The 14,378-nt window shown below is 32.7% G+C and overlaps 1 pseudogene; it reads right to left on the bottom strand.

The window, feature by feature from the left end:
• The window catches only part of LOC139484523 (ankyrin repeat and KH domain-containing protein 1-like), a 133,208-nt pseudogene extending 119,041 nt beyond the window's left edge, over window positions 1–14,167 (bottom strand).
• Between the last annotated feature and the right edge of the window lie 211 nt (window positions 14,168–14,378).

A 14,378-nucleotide genomic window follows, 5' to 3' on the forward strand; every position in this document is an offset into this window, starting at 1 on the left:
ATCCACCTATGGTGGTCTCTGTTGTGATATTTGTGACTGTGTAATAGGCGAAACATGTTGCATACTAGGTGGTGGGTACATTCCTGTTGTAGGACTAGAGCAGAAATATTGCTGTGACAACGGGAATGAAGGACCATGTTGGTACATAAAGTTTTGGTCAGCCTGATTAAACTGTGCTTGATGATTCTGATTGTTCATATTACTTTTGTTTATGTTTACATGTGTAGGTACTCCATCGGAACCGCTTGGTGAGTTTGTTGTTGAATCATGCTCAACTGTATTTACATTTGAATTTTAATTCTTCTTTTAGTTTTCTTTTTGTAGGTTTCTTACTTTCAGAGTCACTCAATAAACTAACATTTTTCCTTTTAGCACTTTTACCGGGCATTTATCGTATAAATACTGCAAATAACTTCACTTTTCTTCTCAGCTCTTAAAAGAAGTCTACCTGCCATATTGTCACGTGTTGTATATACATCTTTATTCTCACAAACCAAATTACAAAAGTATAGGATAATTATACATATTCCAATACAATTACATAAATAAATTAAAGAACCTTAGTGAGCACGCTCACATACCCCACGTCCCAACATTGTCATTAGAGAAATGAAACAAGTGTAGGAAAAAAAATTGTATAAGAAAAAATATTGAATAATAATTTCCCTTCAATATGCACATCTTCATAGTATGCCCTTATTATCTGCAAAATTTCATGAAATTCTGTTGTGTGGTTTCAGAGGAGTTAAGATGACAAACTGTTACAGAAGTACATGGAAGCAAATAAGTTCAAAGGGGCGTAACTCCTAGAAGAAAAAAATGAATCGTAATTTCCTGTCGATATGCACAACTACATAATATGTCCTTTTCATCTAAAATGGTTTTGTGAAATTCTGTTGTGTGGTTTGAGAGGAGTTGCGATGACAAACTGTTGCAGAAGTACATAAATTCCAAGCGAGAGGAGTCAACAGTATAGCGAGGCAAATAAGTTCAAAGGGGCGTAACTCCTAGAAAAAAAATGAATCGCAATTTCCCGTTGATATGCACAACTACATAGTATGTCCTTATTATCTGAAAAGGTTTCGTGAAATTCTGTTGTGTGGTTTGAGAGGAGTTGCGATGACAAACTGTTGCAGTAGAACATTAAAGTAAATAAGTTCAAAGGGGCATAACTCCTAGAAAAAAAAATTGAATCGCAATTTCCCGTCGATATGCACAACTACATAGTATGTCCTTATTATCTGAAAAGGTTTCGTGAAATTCTGTTGTGTGGTTTGAGAGGAGTTGCGATGACAAACTGTTGCAGTAGTACATTAAAGTAAATAAGTTCAAAGGGGCGTAACTCCTAGAAAAAAAATTGAATCGCAATTTCCCGTCGATATGCACAACTACATAGTATGTCCTTATTATCTGAAAAGGTTTTGTGAAATTCTGTTGTGTGGTTTGAGAGGAGTTGCGATGACAAACTGTTGCAGTAGTACATAAATTCCAAGGGAGAGGAGTCAACAGTATAGTGAGGCAAATAAGTTCAAAGGGGCGTAACTCCTAGAAAAAAAATGAATCGCAATTTCCCGTTGATATGCACAACTACATAGTATGTCCTTATTATCTGAAAAGGTTTCGTGAAATTCTGTTGTGTGGTTTGAGAGGAGTTGCGACGACAAACTGTTGCAGTAGAACATTAAAGTAAATAAGTTCAAAGGGGCATAACTCCTAGAAAAAAAAATTGAATCGCAATTTCCCGTCGATATGCACAACTACATAATATGTCCTTTTCATCTAAAATGGTTTTGTGAAATTCTGTTGTGTGGTTTGAGAGGAGTTGCGATGACAAACTGTTGCAGTAGTACATAAATTCCAAGCGAGAGGAGTCAACAGTATAGTGAGGCAAATAAGTTCAAAGGGGCGTAACTCCTAGAAAAAAAATGAATCGCAATTTCCCGTTGATATGCACAACTACATAGTATGTCCTTATTATCTGAAAAGGTTTCGTGAAATTCTGTTGTGTGGTTTGAGAGGAGTTGCGATGACAAACTGTTGCAGTAGTACATTAAAGTAAATAAGTTCAAAGGGGCGTAACTCCTAGAAAAAAAATTGAATCGCAATTTCCCGTCGATATGCACAGCTACATAGTATGTCCTTATTATCTGAAAAGGTTTTGTGAAATTCTATTGTGTGGTTTGAGAGGAGTTGCGATGACAAGAAACAGGACTGACGGACTGACGGGTCAAAAACATTATATATACCCTCCGCAACCCGTTGCGTGGGGTATAATAATGTACGTAAGTAGATAGAGGCATCCACAATTGTTCACCCAGAAAATTATCTCCATAATAAGTTTACATAGCTCGTTCAGTTCTGTACATTTTTTTAATTCGTTAAGTCATGAAACTTCAATGTGTTTGGTCTATTTCTATAATAAAATGCAATACATTGTTTTCTACAGTTATCAAAAGCTGACCAATTAAAAATGTAATGGTATTCATCACCAATGGCATCTGAATTACACAATACACATGTTCTGTTTTCTCTTTCTATGTTTTGCCATCTTCAAGTTTCTGTTTGAAATTTCATGTTCAAGGTTCGAAATTTTAAGAAATAAGGATATCTGCCTGTCACTCAAAATATTTAAATATTTCTCAAACGCTAATGTATCTTTAAATAAACGATAATTTAATGCTTTTGGTGATTCCTGCAGGCTTGCTAGCCATTTCTGTTTGAATTAATCCATTAAATTCTGTTTGATGGTTACATGTAGCCATGTTTTATTTACAAAAAAGATATTGTCCCATACATATGACAAGCCACACGTGTCTAAAACTGATTTGACTTGTTTTAACCATAAAATATTTGTACCATATTTGGCAAGTTATACAAAATAAAAGGCAATTTGTCAGGTTTTCCGTTTACCAATTTGAACCAATAATTTATCATTCGTAACTTGATTGAAATATCTAATGTATATCCTCCCAATTCATCATAAATCATAAAATCAGGAGTAGACTTTTTTACTCCAAGTAATATTTTACAAAATTTAATATGAACCCTCTCGATTATTGAACTATTTCCAAAACCCCTTCCCACCCATACAGAAGTATTGGTTTTACAATTTTATCAAATAGATCGAGTTGGCATTCAATTGACAGATTATGTATTCTACCTTTTCAAATAATATCGTACATAGCATGTGTTGTTTTTTCACATTGCTTTTTTTTAGCTCTTGAAAAATTTCCTGACCTAAACAGTAATACACCAAGATAAGTCAATTCACTCACAATATCTAGTATTATATTATCATACTTAAAAACAATATTCTACGGTAGTTTACCTTGTGAAAAAATTACAATCTTACTTTTTTTCCACATTTACTCTTAGTTTCCATAACTCACAATATTCTTATAAGGAGTCCAGTTGTCTTTGTAAATATATCTGAGATTCTGCCATTAAGACAGTATCGTCAGCATATAAAATGACAAACAATTTTAAATAAATATTTTAACTCTATTTCTAACTCATCAGAGATAGTGCACAAACCTTCTATATTATTATTCTGTAAAACCAATTCCAGATCGTAAAGATAAATGGAAAAAAAGCAAAGGAGAGAGATTCTCTCCCTGCCTAACACTAATGGAACAAGGGGAAAATTCAGAAAATCTGATCCAAAGTGAAAACGTGATTTGATATTGTTGTACATGTTGACGATAACGTTATACATCTTTCCGTTAATCGAATGCTTTATAAGTTTTGACCAGAGACCAGACCGCCAAACAGTATCAAAAGCTTTCGCAAAGTCAACGAAAGCGCAATATAGTTTCTTCTTTTTCCTCTTTAGCAACTCAAATAATATGTGAATAACAAATAATTTGTCTACTGTGGAATAACCTTTTTCTGAAGCCAGCCTGGTTTTCATTTAATAATAAATAATCCTCTAAGAAAGAACTCAATCTAAAATTTAAAACAGATGTGAAAAGTTTACCCAGGCAGCTGAGTATAGTAATTGGTCTATAATTCTGGGGATCAGATTGGTCACCCTTGTTTTTATAAAAAGGTATAATATTTCCCATGAGCCATATTTCAGGCAAAGTACCAGAATCAAAAATCATATTAAAAAATCACATAAACCGGTATAAAAATGTGTGATGTGTTATTAATTTCTGAATTCAAAACTTCATTCAACATGAGAGCTCTTTTAACAAAAATAATTATCGACTCCTAGGAGTCGATATTAAGAATTGAACGATGGACACTTATGACGTGAATTTTTCTTGCTACCTGATTGGAAGATATTACGAGACGTGAATAATCAAAATTTATTGATTGGTTAGGACAATCCAAACCTAGTAAATGTCCTTCAATCCCGTAGAGTATCGGATTTGTCGTCTCTATTTTAGCAATTAGATTTTACACAGGTAACTTTAATCTATAAATAGACGAATCTTCTGGAGTAAACAACAACGTTAAACGATACTATTTCATAACGTGTGACCTCACGTGTGTGGTAAAATTTGTTGATTGATGCACGTGGCTATTCTAGTAAATGAATTAATCTACAAAGCGAGAGCTCTTTCCATTTTCATCAGCTAAGAGTCGAATATAGCACTTTTTGAAGGCTATCGCTTGTTCTCGACTCCTAGGAGTCGAGATTAAGAATTGAACGATGGACAGATAGTGCGTGAATTTTTCTTGCTTCCTGATTGGAAGATATTACGAGACGTGAATAATCAAAATTTATTGATTGGTTAGGACAATCCAAACCTAGTAAATGTCCTTCAATCCCGTAGAGTATCGGATTTGTCGTCTCTATTTTAGCAATTAGGTTTGACACAGGTAACCTTTATCTATAAATAGTCGAATCTTCTGGAGTAAACAACAACGTTAAACGATACTACTTCATAGCGTGTGACCTCACGTGTGTGGTAAAATTTGCTGATTGATGCACGTGGCTATTCTAGTAAATGAATTAATCTACAAAGCGAGAGCACTTTCCATTTTCATCAGCTAAGAGTCGAATAGCCCTTTTTGAAAGGCTAACGCTTGTATTGACTTTCAAGTTAATTTCCAACTTTGCGGAAATGTTACAATTACTCTAAAAGAAACACGAATCTGGATACGGTCTGATATTCCGGAAAGTTCTCGTTATTACATGTTTCGGTTCCAATTAAAATTAATGTTTACATTGTTTATAATAATGTACAGACGAGAAGCAAAATACTTTTCTTTAAATACAAAATATTTATTGGCACAAAGTCATTAATTATAACAATGAATGGTTTCTTTTCAAAGTCAGACCTGTACAGTAGTATTGCATATAATAATATTTAAACAGACATATATTCATAATGAAAAGTTTATAGGATTATATGATTGCGGGATATTTAGATAAATGTGAGTGGAAATAATAAGACCATATTACAATAATCACATGGGATGTTTAAAAATCTTAATTAGGATAAGAAAACATTGACATGAAAAAATATCACGGCCTTTTCACTGGTTTCAACAACCAGTGAAAAGGCCGTGATATTTTTTATTTAGCATGAAAGGACAAATTGTCACCGCCTTTTCACGGTCTTTTTCTACCATCAAATATTTTTCACGGCCTGTAGACATATTTTTTTTACAAAAGTATTTTCACGGGGTTTTCACGGCCCTGTGATATTTCACAGACATTTCACGGCCATTTCATGGGCTGTTGTTACAGTAGCGTAAGTATCTGTTTCTTCCAAGCTATAGGCAGTCCCCTTTAAGGGGAAAGAACTTACACTAGTGGTTCGAAGCCGAAATAATATGTCCAGGCCAAGGCAACCGTTATCTTGTAAACAGTATGTTAAAATTAGCCAGTGTGTCTGCCATTACAAAGCAGTGTACATGTATCTCCATATCATATTTAGTTTGGTATAATTGGTGACCTGCTGACAAATAATCCTGTTTTTTTAATTTAGAAACCAATAAGTAATTGAGTTTGATTTAATTTATAAAATTCGTTATCAACTTGAAGTTCTAAATACAAGTATGATAAGTGTAATATTTGCTAAAAAATAGCTTTACCTTTTCAGTCAACGGTAATACACGTCATGTTTATACAAGTACATTTTTGTAAGATTTGTTTTTCTTTTGAATGTTTGACGGTCTTTGACCAATCTCTCCTTAATCCTGTCATAAAATGATTTGTAAAAGTAATTATTTTTGTAACCACTGATATTTTCATATGCTTTCAGATTTTGTTCATGGTTTATAACTTTAGTTAGTAGTTCTAAATAAGAGTTCAACTTTTAATCTCATTAAGAAATATCGAGAAATCTACATTAACGATGTTAAGTTACTCATTGTAATTGCAGAAGGCCTTCCAAAATTCTCATTTAAGGCTTGTTTAAAAGCAGTATTTGAAGATCATAGACTAATGATATTTCCTTATTCATTATTTTTTTCTTAAATGAGGGTCAATGATAGTAAAGACAACCAATTTCAACAATTTCAACCCCCATTTTCTACATGAGAAAATGACTGAACAAAGTGATCCAAAGTCAGGAATATGACAATTGTTATCCATTCGTTATCCCTTTTTTCGATTTGTTTAAGCTTTTGATTTTGACATTTTATTACGGACTTCCAACTTTGAATTTTCCTCGCAGTTCGTTATTTTTGTTATTTTACTTTCTACAGCATATGCAGTCGATAGCAATTGAAATTGGCGAAAAAGAAGAAAAGATGACAGACATATGTCTGACCTGTTATTTTGGTGTTATAATGAAATGCAAATTTTAAAATAAAAATCATAATTTTTTTAACATATTTTTTACTGTGCAAAAATGTAGGCTCAAGGTTCCATGACTTAATAAGGTAAAATAATCTCTGTTGTAAGGACCTTTACAAATGTTTATGAAACTGCATGAATAATAATTGGCTTTTCGTTACAAAGGTTCCCCTTAAACTGACCGTGTACGAATTTGATTTAATCCCCCTTCTTGCTATTTTATGAATAAGATCTAATTTGGTAGATCACATTTTGGGAAAAGAGGATAAGATGAATTTAAGACAGTTGGAACATATGCGACGTCAGGTGTTTCATAACAGTCAAAACATTAACAAATCATAGATACCAGGATTGAAATTTGATATTTGCGCCTGACACGCGTTTCGTCTACAAAAGACTCATTAGTTACGCTCGAATATAAAAAAGTTAAAAAGGTCAAATAAAGTATGAATCTGAAAAGCATTGAGGACCAAAAATGTCTAAAGGTTTTGTCGAATACAGCTAAGGTAATATATTTCTGACGCAGAAAAGCCTTAGTATTTCAAAAATTCAAAGATTTGTAAACATTCAATTTATAATTATGACCATATCAATATAAAAAATAAGTCATCTCAAAACAGAGGTGCTGGCTACTGGGCTGGTGATATATTCGAGTAATAAGTACCCAACCATCATTGGCATCGTCCCAGTTGTTGTGAATAAACTCATCATACATACCAGGACTGAAATTTTGTATTTGCGCAAGACCCTTACTAGGACTCATATGAAAAACACAAGTACAGTCGAAGAGAAGAACCCAACCTACCATTTTATTAAATCCAGAAATAAAACCATACCTAAGTAACAGCAATCAATATCCGAATCCATCTACGGTCAACTTTGTCTAAGTGTCATAACTATTTTGAAATCTATCAGTTGATTTAACTATTTCTAAATCTATCTATTGATTTAACTATGTTTAAATCTATCAATTGATTGTTAAAAATCGCACCCGTACAGAAGCTCTATTTTTTAGCTGACGAAACGCTAGGAAACGAGAAGGTTATGAATGTGTTGAAACCGAACTCATGGGCACTCCAATCTAAAAGACTAGTATAATCAAAGAGCTGAATAGATCTGAGGGGAAAGACGGCCCTTGTTTCTATTTTTTGTTTAGGGGGGGGAGGGGGGGGGGGGGGTAATCTTTTGATAGTCTTCATATAAAGAATGAAAAAAAGAAAAGCTAGAACATGTAGAAAGGTTGGCAATTTTTAAAACAATTGCTGTTTAATGTAATTTCGTTTCCTTAATTTAGGATTCAATTTGGACCAATGGAAGAGATCTGCATCTTCTAAATCTAAACATTCAATTAAAGTTGATAGTTAATTATCTAAAGTTCAACTGAATTCTGTCATTTAACAACAACTACAATATTTTTTTTAAATTTTAATTGTGTACCACTGAACTGCAGGCTAGGGCCATTTTCCTATTTTGTGACAGTAAGTAAGATTTTTATTATATTTTTCTTCAGGAAGTTAGAACTGAAAAATCTATTCAGTTTTAAATTTCTATTGATAAAGTTCCCAGTTACAACTCTCATCACAGGGATACAGGTACTAATAATAAACAGCTGCGCCATGAGCGCATGATACGCCCGACGTCTTGTGTGGAAGTTTTATGCAATAACCATTTATTGTTTTTGAGACACGGCGGGACATGTGACCCCCCCCCCCCCCCCCCCCCCCCACCCTGTTATTTTTTTACAAATATCACTAAAATAAAATTTTGAATGAAACCAAAAAGTATACAGATCTTTAAATTAGTATAACAAAGAAGTGTGTACAGTTTCAAGCAATAATCATAAATTGTTTTTGAGATACGGCGCGACATGTAAAAAAAAAACCTCCCCTTATTTACAAAATACTCAATAACTCAAAAATAAAATTTTGAGTCATCACCAAAAAGTATACAGATCTTTAGATTAATATAACAAAGAAGTGTGTAAAGTTTTAAGCAATAATCATAAATCGTTTTTGAGATACAGCACGACATGTAAAAAACCCCTCCCCCTTTTTTACAAAATACTCAATAACTCAAAAATGAAATTTTGAATCATCACCAAAAAGTATACAGATCTTTAGATTAATATAACAAAGAAGTGTGTAAAGTTTTAAGCAATAATCAAAAATCGTTTTTGAGATACGGCGCAACATGTAAAAAAACCCTCCCCCTTTTTTATAAAATACTCAAAAACTCAAAAATGAAATTTTGAATCATCACCAAAAAGTATACAGATATTAAGATTAATATAACTAAGAAGTGTGTAAAGTTTTAAGCAATAATCAAGAAACGTTTTTGAGATACGGTGCGACATGTGAAAAAAAACACACCCCTGTTTTAGTTACAAAGTGCCGTAACTCAAAAAGTTTAAATCTTATTTTCACCAAAAAGTATACAGATCATTTGACCATCATAAGAAACAACTTTATTAAGTTTCATGAAATTTGGATAAGTCGTTCTCAAGTTACGGTGCGACATGTTTACGCCGGACAGACGGACAGACGGACGGACGGACACCGGACATTTGTATACCATAATACGTCCCGTCAAAATTTTGACGGGTGTATAAAAATGTGGCATTTTTTATATCTGAACTTTGGGTGCTGAATTGTGGCGTTGAATTAGAACAATTTCAACTATCAAATTTGAGCTTCTAAAAATCAAAAGATACCAAAACTAACACTTTTTAATGTCTCTTAGTATAAGTTAACATCTATTTAAAGCAACAGAAAGCATACTTCATGTATCAGACTAATGAAAAATGGCCAGAAGTTAATTTTATATGAGCCTGTGCCAAAAATAAGAGGTTTTCAAATAAATTGAGGCCTTATGTCAAATGTAATAATCTTCACTTACCACATTTTTATCAAAAACACTTTAACATGTTATAAATGTACTTTTAATGGAAATTTAAGTTTCAAATAGCATAACACATGTATATAAAATGGTCTTTAGCAATGTCATGCTTAACAAAACAGGTTGTCAATTTAGGCCGTTCCCCACATTTGCATATTAAAAAGCATGAAAATGATATGGGAGATGGAGATATGCTTCTTTTTGCTAAAATCTTTGCTTAGATATGATAAAACATGGAGCCTGGATGTAACAAGACTGTGACAGTCTTGTTACATACAGGCTCCATGTTTTATCATATCATATTTTCAACTATATATGTAGACAGTATGGTCTGATGCAAAGTTTATTAACTTTCCTGTTTAAAACCTGAATGAAATTTCAGCTTCAAAAGGCCAATATTTTAACCACTAGCTATCCAACAGAAGAAAATAAAGGTAGTCTGTGAAACAGAAATGGTTTAAACAACCAGTAATAAGTGTTTTTGATATAGATTCAGTGCAATCTGTTTAGGAATACAACTTTTAAGTGCATAGAACTTCACATTTCATCTGCTGCGCATACTGACCGTTAGACTTAGACTATTAAAACAGCACATTTTGCACACTATTTATGTTTTTATCTACTTTTTTTTGTGTTCAGAGTTCACAAATGAGTAAAACAACTGAAATATTAAAATACCACAAACACAAATAGATATTAGAAAAAAACCTGTCAGAGAGAAATTAAGCATGTTGTTTTTGCAAAAATATTGAAAAAAGTGAAAAAGCTACATTTTGGGCATTTAACCAGAAAAGTGACTTTTTCACAAAATTTCTATCAAATGAAAGTGAAAATCATTTCTTATCATGTAGTTTGACAAATTAATATCAATAGATCATTCAGAGAAGATGTCAAAGTAAAAATTCAATACGATAATTTCGCGAGAAACAGAAGGGAAATGTGTAAAAAAAAAAGTGTATCAAGTCAATCTATTCATTTGTGTGTCTCTTTTTCATTAATCTCAGTAAGATTTGTTGGGGGGTTTTCCACACCGTAAAAACAAAATGAATGTCGTGATGGGATGTCACTGTGGTCAACCCCATAGGGGATTGACGGCTTGAAGCAGTCTTTCCCCAAAAATAAAACAAAATTGAGCATTAAAGCAGACATGTCATACAGAGAAAGGTTGTCACTTGATCTCTCTTCGAAACATGAAAACAAAATATTTGTTGATTTTTCTATTGTTTATCAGTGTTTGTGAATTTGCTATATTATCACATTGGTTACAATGTAATACCTTCGTATTCCAAGGAAATAAAAAAAACGTTGTTTTTAGTTCATACTTTTTCTGCTGCAACCAATCAATTCATCATTTCTATAAAGTAAAGCAGGAAACAGGATAAATATAATCGATAAATAAATAATAATAACGTATTCCGCTGTTCGCCGAGTTGGAAGCCTCCTATTAGGTCTGATGATTTCATAGTGAACGGATATATTGTTTCCAAGTTATTCGTCTGTGAAGTATATCTCATTGTCTCTTGTCATTTTCAATAAATTACTGATGATGATTTGTTAAACTCCTTAGGCACGTATGATTTTGAGATTGAGAAGATAAAAAACGCCAAATCATGTTAAGGCAGCAACCATTTGATTTTCGGGGGGGGGGGGGGGGGGGGGGGGGGGCTATGGTTTTTTTTTGGAAAAAAAAGTTTGTTTCCAGGTTTTGGTGAAAAAAATCATTTGTTTTGGACCCGGAGAAAAAAAAATTGTTTGTTTCACCCTCAGCTGCCACTATATGTAATGCTGAAATTGAAAGAAAAATTTTTTTTTTCGGTTTGTTGCTAAAAAAATAGATTGTTCTTCGCCGAAGGTGAAAAAAAAGTTTGCACAGAAAAAAAAACATAGCCCCCCCCCCCCCCCCCCCCCCAGAAAATCAAATGGTTGCTGCCCTAAGTGTTCCTATCTTTTCTCTGACATATAATTTCAATCTATCTAATTGGGAGGGGGGGATAAAAAAACAAAAAATACCGAACTCCGAGGACTACAGAGAGTCTATGATAAAATGGCAAATCAAAAGCTCAAACACATCAAACGAATTGATAGAAACTGTCATATGTACCTCACTTGGTATAAGCATTGTCTAATGTAGAAAGTTTTCCTAGTATCCATATATTTCCAAAATTCATCAATGTGAACAAAAAGTTAACAATTCCTTGTATTTCTATAAAACATTGTTGCCACCTTAATCAGAAATAGTGTATCCGTGAACATGGTGAATACTCACAAAAATCTGCACTTCGCCTTAGATTCTTTTATAGACCCCTATATACACATTCTTTAATGATATATTGAACAATTATGCAGTGCAAATCATTCTGTTCTTTTATCTATTTATTTTTGTTTTAAATATAAAGTCATTTATGAATCCATTTTCCCCTGAACAACGTACTGATCCATTTAAATTTCTTTGTTAAACAGCTATTTAAACCTACACTCGTATCATTGTCCCCCTTCGCACAAGGTACATGGTCTAGTAAACCTTTTATTACTCATCACGTGTTCACAATTATTTAGAATGACTAGTATTATAGAAATATGAAAAACTACTATGCATATCGAATAACAGTACACACGGAAAAATAAATTAAATAATTTGAAAACTTTATACTGTACGAACCGGATGTTATTTTTAGATTTGAGACATATCAGTATCAGGAATACAGGAAATGTACAGGTCTCTGTCTGTTTTAGTTAAAGTGGTGTCTTAAAATAAAGTTTTAAAGTCTTTAAACACTTTATTTTTTTAATATATGAGTTTCTATTTCACTGAAGTATTGCTCGCATTATCCTTTGTTCATAATGTAAGAATTGCAGAATGCAAAAATGGTTAACAGCGCAGATAAAATACTTGTCTTTACAAAAACCAGTCATGGTTATTGTGTAGGATTAAATAGTGTCCCCCATGAAATTATGTCCCATGGACCAAATTTCATGGATATGATCTATGAAATTTGGTCCAGGACATAATTTTATTATAAAATATTATCCACCTCTATGTAAAAGTGTCCCTTGACAATAAATACTATTGTGACCTTCGTTGGACATTTTTTCATAGTGAAATCATGTCCATATTGCATAAAAGTCTTGTCTAATACCAAAAAATTTATTTAACAAAAAATAATAAGACTTAATTGACATTTGTATTTAAATAAGCAATAGGAATCTATGAATTATTTTTAACATCTTTGAATTATCCTTTTTAACAAGATCAATAGTGTCAGGAATAATATTCATAAATGCTTGATTGCCGTTTCTTCTTGCGCATACGTTTCGGTCTTGGAGGCGTCACGAGAATGTCCTGTTCAATAACAGTTATATCATCAGTTGGGATAGTGTTATTGTTGTCCTGTTCAACGGGTAGAAACATATCCCTAAGTCAAAGAGAAACCTCAAATAAATCAAATGATGATGTGTTTAATGGGGATTTACATTTGGACTGAGCAGAAGGAAAATCATCTACATATATTTGCTCATTATTTTCATCATCACCTTCTAAATGATCTCCTATCATTATTGTCAAATTCTGGAGGGTATTGACCATCAGACACATAATTATACAGCTGTTTATATTCCTCACTTTCCATTTTTGTTCACATCTGTGTTGTCTTTATTTAATTTTCAATTATGATTTAACTAATTGATTAAAACATTTAAATGATTTCTAAATTATTTCCCTTGTATAGGGACAGAAAAAAATAGCTACACTATGAAATATTGTCCTTTGGGACATAATTTTATAAATCATCCATGGTACTAGGGACAATTTTTCACTAGGAGAGACACTATTTTATGGTTTACAAATGTGATATTTTGTCCCATGAACAAAATTTCACAGCTGAACATGTGCTTATGTTTCAGTTTTAGTGCTTTGCTTGCATGTGCTATGCTTTTTATTTATGAACTTTTTACTAGCAATATAGCTATCATAATTTGTATGTCTCATATGTGTGTTTTATGTATCTTAATATGTGTGTTGTTATTGTTATTAATGTCGGCAAAAAGCTCTACAGAGCTTATGTTTGTATTTAATGTAACCCGACTTGAAATAAAATTTCTTATCTTATATCTTATCTTATGTTCTAGAGGACACAATTTCATGGGACACTTTTTTGGCTTACAATTTGTTCAAGAAGTTATTGAAAATATGACTAAGTTGAACATTCTGTAATTATACCTTTTAAGCATGGAATCTTTCTTTTTAATGGAGGTATCAAATCCTATAGAAAATTCACAATCATCTATATCTATATCAATTTCAGCGGTCAGTGAACAAAAACACTTACGATAATCTGTCTGAATCAGCGATCCGTGCACAATACAAATATTCACAACGGTAACTAACAGAAGAGACTTGAGAAAACTGGTACCCAGTCTGAACGAATGATATCCTATAAATATTTAAACTGTAACAGGAAACATTTCAAATGAAACCAGAAAACATTTGATGACGTGTTTTATTTTGACACATGACCTAACTATGGGTGTGTTTGGATATACGCCTGAGGCGGCCTATGGTTACCCATAGGTACCTATGGCGGTCTCACTAATTAGCGACAACAAGCGTCAACAAGCGACAAGAAGCGACAACAAGAATTATTTTAGCGACAACAAGCGACAAGAAACTATTTAGCGACAAGAAAACATTTTTTTTTAATTAAAATTAATTATTGCAATGAATTTTAAAAGA

Source organism: Mytilus edulis, chromosome 8, assembly GCF_963676685.1.
Source record: "Mytilus edulis chromosome 8, xbMytEdul2.2, whole genome shotgun sequence".
NCBI lineage: Eukaryota > Metazoa > Mollusca > Bivalvia > Mytilida > Mytilidae > Mytilus > Mytilus edulis.